The following is an 11316-nucleotide window of genomic DNA, read 5'->3' as shown; positions in this document are numbered from 1 at the left end:
ACAAACAGATGAACAGCAATGAAAACACTAGAATCCTCCGTGGAGCTCATTCCGCCTTCAATTAATTCAAGCTGCAACCGATGATAAAGAAAGTGAAAAAAGATCCTGGATCCGCCCCCTGGTCCAGATCTGCAACAACATGTAATGACTCCTTCCCCGAGCCGGTAAACATCCTTCCACCGAGTTCCGTGGAAATCCGTCTCGCAGTTTTTCTGTAATCTTAAATACAAACAGAAGAGGGGAAGCACATCCGAGTCCAACATCACGAAGCAACACTCAGTTCAAACTCAGCTCTGTGGACATGCATTTCATCAGAGACGCTGGAATCACCATCATCTTCTAAAGATGAGCAAACAATTAACTCATGAGGTCCAACAGACCTTTAAATATCAGTCGGCAGATGTTCTCATCCAGAGCCATGTTCATGTCGGGGTTTTCAGATTTTAATGTCAATGCAGGTGGAAATAATTCATAGTAAACAGCTGTTATTTGAATCTTAGACTCTGACGGTCTTCGTCTGTATTTCTGGCATTTAAAAAATTAAATATGACCTCACGTCCTGTCGATCACGTTGACGTACCGAAACTTTCATGGTCACTGTACGTTACAGGAAGGCTGCACTGCTCCAAGTAAATAATAAATATTCCATATCCTTATATTCTATCAGTATTTTATCCCGAGTCTTTAACTGTGCTGTGATTTTATTGAGTAAAATAAAGTTTAAACATTAGTTTGTGTGAAGCTTTAACTCAGATTAGATTAACAGAGAGAATCCTTGACTCAGCATCTTCAAATCAAATCTGGACAAACACACACACACACACACACACACACACACACACACACACACACACACACACACACACACACACACACACACACACACACACACACACTCTCTCTCTCTCTCTCTCTCTCTCTCTCTCTCTCTCTCTCTCTCTGCTGGAAATGATGTTGACATTATTGAGGTACGTTGATATTCAGCAGATAAATCTTCCACTGAGACCGACGACCATCACACATTTTACTACATCACCTCACTCCATGTTGGTCTGAAGATTCATGTGAGAGAACATCTGGTGGCGTTTGTGAAAGTGTGAAAATCTGGACGTTTCAACCCGTCCTGACAGGGGGACGAGGGCGAGGGGAGGCGGTGGCGGTGGCGTCCCGTCGCCCAGCGGCTCCTGTGGAGGTGACCTTGAGGGCGGCGGTTGTTCCCTGCAGGTCTGAGGCGTCTCTGCTGGATGTGGAGAGGACAACAGACCTGTCGAGCTCTGTGAGAATAGAAAAATATGAATCCATCGGCAGGTCCTTCATGCAACAGACTGAGGTGGAGGTGACAGGTCAGAGTTCAATTCATAAACTGTGAATAAAGATGGATGACGCGTCTCCACTTCCTCCCTCTATCCACTAATGAAGCCAAATGATCTGAACGCTGACATCTTGCACCAATGACAAGTGGCCAATACTTGTGCTGTCGACCAATCCTGAGTCAGTGTCAGCTGTCAATCATCACGTCTCAGCCCGTTCTTATATCATCAAATAACTGATTCAAACCAAACTGATCAGAAACACTTGAACAAACATCAGAGAGAGAAGAACGACCTGAAACGACAAACATTTATTTTATATCTACTTTTCATTTTTTTTGTTTGGTCCATGTCCCATCTGCTAACATGGAGGAGGTTTAAGACCGAGCCACCAGGGGGCGATTAAGACCTTTGAGAGACCACGGCTCCAGACCACAGACTCTGGCTCCAAATGAAATCACAGGTGCAAGATGGCAGCGTTTGAATCTGGGGAATTTTGGCTTCATTCTTGATATTGGGAGGAAGTGGAGACACGTCGTCCATCTTTATTTACAGTCGATGGTTTAATAACATTTCCTGTTCTTCTAACCTAATTAAAATATGCTCTGGGGAAGTTAACATGAGCTCTTGAACTGACCTGAAATGCAAATCGACATTTTAGCCTTTTGCTGTTTTGACCCTTTTCCGTCATCACACTGTTTCATCTCATGGCAGCAAGAGAAACTTAAACTGGACAAAAATCAAGAAATTGTCTGAATTTGTATGAACCCAAACAAAACCAGATGATTTTCTGGAACCCGTCGGTTTTTATTTGGGAAACAAAGAAGTTCGGTCCCTGTTTAGATTGTTTAAATTTCACACAATGTTTTGAAACACAAACCGAACTCGACTTCACGGAGTTTCATTGTGTGATTTCACTTCTGTTTTCAACTTGTTCTGCTGCCGACAAAGTCCAGGATGGCGATGATATTGTCTTTTCCCATGATCCTCTTGGCAACGTCCCGTCTCGAAAAGCAGCCCGACATGTCCAAAAAAATCTTGAAAGGACACAAAGGCACAAAGAGGCGGAGGGCGCAGCGGCGGAGGCTGCCGTCTCGGGCCCGACAGAGGACTCGGCCTCGCCTTACAGCCGGGCCACTCCAATTCTGAGCGAATGCTAATGAGATTGCTCTGATCCCTCCGGTGCTTCCCATGTTTTCAACACCTTCAAGGACCACATGGCGCTCGCAGCATAAAGACAACTAAATGAGAAATCTGAACGTTTTTTTGTGACGCCGGGGGCCTCTTCGCTTTTCAACCTGGCTGCCCATTCAGCGTACAGCCCCGAAAAGAAAAGATAAGAAAGAGAGTGCTACAGGGGACGTGGATGTGCAAACTTCTCAGGCAAAAGGAATATTTGCGAACCTGAAGTAATAATCAATTTATGGCCACGCAAGGGCGAAGCCTTTGGCGCAGGAAGAGCCGTGGGTCGGCAGATTGAAAAGGAGGAAAGAGAAACTGAAGGGAGATGCTCAAATTTGGAAGCTGCTTCTCACAAGCGCTGTAATGAGATCACTAACATCTTGAGCCGGCCTCCACTAGAGCTGCCAAACAACAGGCTCCCAGATGAAAGGTGAATGGGCGTAGGTTCCCGCTGACTAGTTCAGAAGCACTTTAATAGCACAGCGCCCTGTGAAAGGTTCCTGGGCAGTAGCTCATATTAGCGGCGAAGCACACGGCTCAATAGGATGATGCCTTTTGGCTTTTGTCATGAGATGATTAAGGGCTTCGTTGTCACCGCTGCCTGTTGAGCACAAGGCTCTAGAATCCACTCTGCTGGGCTCATTGTCTGAGTCCGTGTGCTGTAGAGGAGCCTTTTGATGAAAACACCGCTCAGGGATCCATCAGGTGAGCTCCACTTTGGAGTCTCACATCTTCAAAATATCTCAAGAGCTTTGTTTTCCTCTAAAGACCCTTAAATCCGTCCTCGCTCCTCCACACAGACAAACGCCACCGGGGGGGCGCGGCAGAGAGAGGAAAGTTGCTGATGATGGTTTTTGAATAAAGACGTGTTTGCGTGTCTGTAATTAATTTACCTGGTAGGATCTGAGCGTCTGTGGAGGATGTGCAGTGACAACAAATAATTGTAAGCTGCATTTATTTGAGTCTAAAACTCCCTCTAGAGGTCGGTGCACAACACGTCCATGTTTTTTGTCCAAAATTGTTGGAACAGGTTTGATTTGCTGCATTTTTCACATCAGTCGAAGTCCAGAGAGAAATTCATTTTGTTCTTATGAATGTGTGCTCGCTCTTTTCTTTGGAACAAATAGAAAAATACAACCCGGAACCTTCTGGCTCCCTTCTCTCTCTCTCGCCTTGTTTTATTTCGAGAAACTGACTTCTCTCACGAACAGGAAGTGGATATTTTTACTCAACTCATCTCAACACACTGACAACATTTCCATCAGGTTTAACACAATCACTTCTTTTTAGGTTTTTAAACGAGAGAGCGCGTTGTAGCGTTGCCGCGGTTCGGCTCGGAGAGAATGCGACTGAGCAGCGTGAACGTTGACCAGATTGACGTTAAACAGAGAATGCACTATGTCCATTTTTTTTGCAATCAATGCAGGTCCTTTCAATCAGGAGAGCTTTATACTGGGGATTAGTTTTGGTGACTTAAGAAGCTAGACTACCTCCGTACCCCCACCATCTGCACCCCCCCCCACACCCTCCGAACCCCCCTCACAAAAATAGCACAAGGATACTGCCAGCCTTTTCACTCGCTGCTAACAAGCACAGGCCCACTCCAAGTAATTAAATCAATCCCTTTGTGTTCCCCAATATTCCCCTTCAGTGGGTGACTGCCCAAGATCTGATTATGGCTCTTCATGCATATTCAGGCCGGAGCCACAACTTGTCTAAAACAACCTCTTACTTTTTGTACTCGCAGCCAACGTGCACCAATTTCCTCTTTATTTCATCATTTTACTTTATAGACTTTTATCTGTCGTGTTTCCCAGAATGCGCACAGGAAGAAGAAGAGCGGCAGAGTCCGGAGGCTCGGCCATGTTTCAGAGGAAGCCGTAAGACGAGGAGAAGTTAGGGTCGCAGCCCGAAAGACAAATTGGATTAGCAAGTATTGGATTAAAGGTAAAACGGAGGGATAACAAACAAGAAAAGCTGCCTGTGATCACAGGGTTTAATATATTTCTTTTCCTCCACGATCCCCTTTCTTCTCTCCCTCCCCCCTTTTCTTTCTTTCTTTTCGGGTAAAGATCCCAGGCTTAAGACAGACTTATTAAAACTGGGATTAATTTGTAATGCTCCCCTAACCCTCGGGGTCAACCAAAGATTTGTTATCTAAAGCAAACAGGAAAAAAATCTACTATAACAACACAACAAGGGCTTCAAATCCATGTCTGTGGGGCTTCTGGGAGATTTTAGCTTTGTCCGAAAGGTGTTATCCCTCAGATGATTATTTGAGCAGGTAAAGAGATATAATAATTGCACTAAATCGCTGCAGTTATGGAGCTGTTTCCTATTTTTCTTAAGTTATAATAAACTGACAGATTTCCCTGGGAAGGAAAGTGAGAGTTTAAACATGTGAATAAATCAAGATAATGTGAAACCTGTGATCTTGATAACAGAAGAGAAATATTCTCCTTTTCCTTCATTGATAAAATGTGCAGTTTTTAATCAGCGGAGGATGAGCGGTGTTCAGAGCGCGGGCCACTCTCATTAGTCTTATCTTTATAATGTAGCACCGGCTCAGATTGGGATCTTAATCTTATTTGGTTATGGAGGCTTCGCTCACTCCGGCAAGCACAAAGACCTTCGGGGAACAAATCCGGAGCCTCCGCACAAAAAAGGGAAAAATAAATCAGCGCCTTGTTGTCTGTGATGTCTCCTGGGTTTGTTCCCCGGGGTCGTGATTCGTGTGGCCGAGCCGAGCGGCCTCAGAGCCGAGCGGCCTCAACCTCTTGGCCGGTCGTCCGTTCACGTCTTTGTTTCCACTCTCTCGCTCTTATTTCTTTGTGAAGCAGAGTTGAGTCGTACAGGAAGAAATCTGATATATTATGATTCTGTCAAAACGTCATGTTTTATAATGTTTTTTTTTTATTTCATAAAGTGACGTGAATGTCAGTCATTTATATTTGTTGAGTTTGAAAGTCTTTATCCAACAGTTTGACTTTGACTCTGGAAAAGCTAATAAATCGTATTAAGTCGTTACTGTTGCTCCTGTTTGTGTTATATATTATATTATATTATATTATATTATATTATATTATATTATATTATATTATATTATATTATATTATATTATATTATATTATATTATATTATATTGTATTTCTTATGATGTCTGTGACACCTTTAAGTAGATTTTAGCCTGAACGATAAATGTTCACATCCATTTGATCCACAGTGTAAAACCTACGATGACGCTCAGTGTCCCGTCACCAGGAAGCTAAAGGTCTGAGCAGCGGTGATCCAGATGTTGACTCATTTTCTCATAGACTTTTATAGAAACAACCACTGGAGTCGCCCTCTGCTGGTCAGGGAGAGAATGCAGGTTTTAGGCATTTCCACATTGGCTATACTGCTATACTTCGGCTTCCCTTTTCGGGAGCTGTTATGTTGTCAATCTTTATTTACGGTCTATGCTTTGTACGCTGGGTTGAGTTGGTGGGAACAACACGCACATTCACAACTAGCTAGCTAATGAGCTCAGTTGAGATGTTTCTTCCTTGAAAGTCGTGACTGATTGAAGCGTAATTTGTTGATGTGTTTGTACGATCATGTGTTTTACGATCTTTGGCAGCGTTGACAACATGTTTCTTCTCTCAGTCACGTGCAGATCACGGGATAATTAATGTTTGATGACTGAACATGTCTGTGTCGACTGCGTGTGGCCTCACTGAGAATTAAACTTCAACAACACGATTCTATTTTAGGGAGTTTTTCCTTTGAAAGCGCTTGTTGACCTGAACAACAAGAGAAGAAGAAAAGGGCGACTCATCGTGTGGCGGCGTGAATCGGCCTCGTTTCATCCCCGCCACAGAAAACGTGATCAATGTCTCCCACGTCCATTTTCTGTCGGTAATCCTCCACAAATTGCCCTTCGCTGCAGTTTGTGTATCAGCTGTTTGCACTGGATTAATGTGAGTCACTGGTGGCAAGTGTTCAAATCAATGTTTATTAATGGTTTCTCTAAGTGTTTAAAGATTAAGTCATTAACATATTGATGAAGTTTTCCAAGTTGCCCACGGAGAGAAAAGGAGTCGGAGCTGGAGAGCGGTTTGACGAGCAGCTGAGGTGAAGTGACGGCAGCCGCTAAAAAACAAGAGGCAGGAGGAGGAGGAGGAGGAGGAGGAGGAGGAGGAGGAGGAGAAGAAGAAGAAGAAGAAGAAGAAGAAGAAGAAGAAGAAGAAGAAGAAGAAGAAGAAGAAGAAGAAGAAGAAGAAGAAGAAGCTGTGTTTTCCTGAGGACGACTTCAGACACTCTCCGACACACAGTTTCTTCTGGTTATTACCACGTGGAGATACGTTAATATTACCTAAATAAATCCACATGTACAACGTATTTATTACGTGATTACGAGTCGTTGAAAATGCATCTCATTCTGTGCCGCTCTCCTTGGGATGAGGAGCAGTCGAGTCTGATTGATTTTCAGCAGCGACCTGCTGCAGCCTGTGGCTCACCATGGTAATTCCCTCTCTCACCTGATAAGGTACCTGATCCATAATAAATCAATTCTAATTAGTTTTATGTTTAGCGGGGGGGCCTCCTCCCATCATGCTCAGTTGTTTTCAGGCACCAGTCATCTGAACACCGGATATCAGTTAATCTGCTGATTATTAAGAGCGGATTATTGATGGAGGGGAAGCGTCTGTACTCGTCGCTGCCTCTTGTATCAAGGACACGCAGGTTTTGTTTCCTCTGTTTGGTTTTGTCCTCAAACTTCTCCTGATAAAAGTTTTCTGAATCACACGTGTCGGAGCGATGAAATCTAAGAGGTGTTCTCGTTTGTTGCAGCCGCAGGTCGTCCTTCCTGCCGAACGTTTTATCAGTTAACGTTGAGTCAGGAAAGTCGAGCAGGTCGTCTGAAATCTGAGGCTACGTCCATACAAATACGATCTCTGTCCCAACGAGCGCTTTGGATCCGTACGATCTTAAATTCCATGCTAAGGTCATTGGGTCTGGACAGTTTGACTTTCACACGTGCACAACACAGTGGGAGGTTTTCTGCACATTTCATCTCCTCCACATGTAAACAGCCGTCCTGACAGAAGAGACCCAATCAGCATCTATGTCTTCGTTTCCAAACGTCTCAGTTTCTGCTCGTCCACTAAAAAACAGCCTCCAGGTTTTCTAACTCAAACGGGACCAGCAGCATTTACACAAGTCTCTGATTTAGCGTCTTTAAAACTCCAGAGTCGTGTGGACGTCAGACGAATCTGTAACAGAGATGATTATTTTCAAACGTAGGAGGAAGTGGAGACGTCCATCTTTATTATCTGATCGTCTGTGGCACGATCATTTCTGAAATGGAGCTAAAAGGATTTTTCAAAAGGCTGTTTCAACCACGTAGCCTCGTCCACACTGATCCGATCCGTCACTCCAACATTCACCCAGATGTTAAAGTGGGTCAGTACTGTAGTTTTCTATATTTTCTATTTGACATTTACTTTATTTAAAATCTCAAATCTTATTTTTGAGTCACTCCTGGTCAAAAGGCAGCATATCTATGAACCAACACAGAAACTGAAGAAAGATTAATCAGGACAGATGAACAGAAGAAAACCCGGTTTAAAGAGTGAAACCTAAATAAATCAACCCCCAGCTGCCAACACGGAGCAGACACACAAACACGGAGCAGACACACTAACACGGAGCAGACACACTAACACGGAGCAGACACACTAACACGGAGCAGACACACTAACATGGAGCAGACACACTAACACGGAGCAGACACACTAACACGGAGCAGACACACAAACACGGAGCAGACACACTAACACGGAGACGCAGGGTCGAGTTGTGATTCCTCTGTTAACAACGTGCCGCCGCGCCTCGTCCCTGACATCGATTTCTCCACCATTTATTTCTGTTTTGGTTCATGCTCGCGGTCTCTGTATTTGAAAGTTGATGCTGTTCTCTAAGAGACGAATTCATGCATAGACTCCGCTACTTGTGTCGTCCGCGGTGGTTTTATATGATAAGCTTTTTTAGATGTTCAAAATCAATATGTAATCCTGTGCAGGGGCTTATCCCCTGGACTGGGCCATTTGTGGGGCTCTTTGAGCTTTGTTACAGGTCTGCTAGCTGCTCCGAGCTGCACATTGATTAGCTGCAGTGCAGAATCCTATCAAATGGCCAGCTCTGATGATGGAGCAAACTCTCTCAGCGCCTCTAGTTGACTGGACCTGGAGATAAGGCCGGATGGCAATTCCCTCCCTCCCGCGCTCGGAGGGGCAGCGAGGGAGCGCTCGTTTCTGCCCCCTGCTCCTCTGCGGCTCAGAGCAGCATCAGGAGCACATTGAAAGACGTGTGGCCGAGGTTCTCGTCGACCACGAGACCAACGTCAGCAGCTGCGTTTCTTCAGAAGTAATAAACTGGATTCTGTACGAAGATTTGTATTAAGTTGTGTGAATCTTCTTGTTTGTCATCAAAGACGTTGTAGAAAGAAAACAACTCTTCCTTTATCATCGTTTATCGTCAGGATCCTCGTCACTGACGCTGCACCGACACCACGTCATCACCTGATGTGTTAACTTCTTACATGAAGAAATATTGTGATTTGATTCAAAACGATATCATTTGAGGCAAAAGAATCGGATGCTGTGCAGCTCATTGTGGTGGTTTTTATTTCTCTGGTTCTTCTTCATTAATGAAGTAAAAAAACTACAAACTGGGACATTTTTCACATGTTTGTTTCTCCAGCTCAGGAAACATCACATTTCATTCACACGGTTTCTCTTTGACTTCAAGAATCAAATCAAGTTCTTCTTCGTCCCCGGAAGTCGTTTCCTTTCGGGTGACGTCACGATGTTAAAGACAGAAACCGATGATTGGTCAGGGAGCAACGTGTCGTGTCTCTTAGCAGCAAGACAAGAACTGACTCCTTCAACAGGTGGGTCAACTCAGCACTGAGCAGAGAGAATCACATGTAGCAGGAATTACATCAAAATCGAAGGTTTAGTCCAGAGTTACCAAACGTTTGATTCGTAAGAAGTTGATCAAATTGTGACTCTTCCTCCTCCACGATGATCTGTGACATCCACACGACTACGTTTAAGTTTGAACTCTTCTTACGTTTGGAAGAACGTTAGCTACAGACGCTACATTTGTTCGAAAACGCTGCCGGTCCCGTTTTAGTTTGAAAACTGTCGTTGCTTACAGTCTCTTTCCGATTGGTTCTTATCAGTCACATGACTCGGCTGCCGTGGTTACTTACGATGTTGTGGTTGAGAGGTTTAGTTTCAGTTTAGTTTCCATCTGAAAGTCAGCGCAGCTTTTCAGGTTCACACGTGGTCGCTGGTGGCGGGGGACCGCCCACTTTTGATTAGAGGGCGTTAACCTTTCCATATATATATATAAATATCATGACGTAGAGACGTCCTGAACAGTCGACTCCACGTGAGCATTGGTCCTGCAGGGTCCAAGACTGTTTGAAACACAAGGTGGCGTCATGAGCCATGTTCAAAATGAACATGAATAAGTATATAATAAGTTTATAAAGAAGAATGAATAAATGTGACATTAAAACTAGAATCAACATGTTTCATTAAATAACGGTGATATAATTTAGTTTTCAGCTCCAAAACACATTAACGTCAAGTATCACTTTAAGGTTCATCATCTGAGAACCATGAATGTTCGGTTTCAAATGTCACGACATAATCGCCACAAGACATTTTTTATTTATGTTTTGTTACATATTTTCCTCCAGGACGTCTGGTAAGTTCTTTATCACCTTCAATATTTTATATTTCATTTGAGTTGTCAGTGTGTGTGTGTGTGTGTGTGTGTGTGTGGGGGGGGGTGCTGGGGGAGGAGCCTGTGCATTCCTGCTCACATGGTTACCGCTGCTACGCATTGTTGGAGAAATCTGAATGAGCGCTGGCCGTGCAAGTTTTAACGTGATTGCCCGAGGGGCAGCAGGAGCGGAGAGAAAGAATGAAGAACAGAGGCGGAGAGAGGAGAAGAGGGGGGCATAATCCTAAAAGGATTGGAAGTTACCCCCCACATTCCTCCACAACACACACACACACACACACACACACACACACACACACACACACACACCTCTGGGTGATGGGCACTGGATGAGGTCAGTTGGTTTTGTGGTGTCTGATCCCCCCCCCATTTTTGACTTCTTAATGAGAGGGGCGGGACCACAGGGTGTGTGATTGACAGCTGCATGCTCCCCTCTCAGGCCGTACTGTACTTGACACCGAGTGATGACTTGTTTCTCATTTCCTGTCGGCTGCGGCTCCTCGGGCGTCCGTCCGTCCGTCACTGTCACGGCTGCACTGTAGAAACACATCAGCTGAAACACTCCTCGCTCTGTGACCCACTTTGAACACTGCTTTCCTTCTCTGCTGCAGATTATCTCAGATTATTGTGAAACGGGAGCGACTGAAGGAACAACTCTGACTTGTTCCCACTGATCTTCAGGTGGAGACGTAACGAATCAAACTGCAGCAGCAGAGTTCAAACCCTCGACCGACGTGTTCAGGCCCGAGGGCTCCGATCACACCGCCGCTCACAGGCTGGAGTCCAGACATCTTCAGATGACACGTGACGTGGAACTGGAAGAGCACAAGTGGGTCAGGACGAAGAAGAGGAGTCTGGGCTTAGGGGTGTGTTGATTGTCCTTTCCACGGCGAATAGTGCCATCATTTAAAATAAATACACTACAATACCCATGATCCTCGGCTGCAGCTCGGAGCCATGAGTGTGGAGGGACCCAGGGTTTGAGTCTCCAGTGAAACAGACGTCACATGTCTGGTTATAACAT

This window comes from Hippoglossus stenolepis, chromosome 2 (genome assembly GCF_022539355.2).
Source record: "Hippoglossus stenolepis isolate QCI-W04-F060 chromosome 2, HSTE1.2, whole genome shotgun sequence".
NCBI lineage: Eukaryota > Metazoa > Chordata > Actinopteri > Pleuronectiformes > Pleuronectidae > Hippoglossus > Hippoglossus stenolepis.
Note: the sequence above shows the minus strand (reverse complement) of the source record.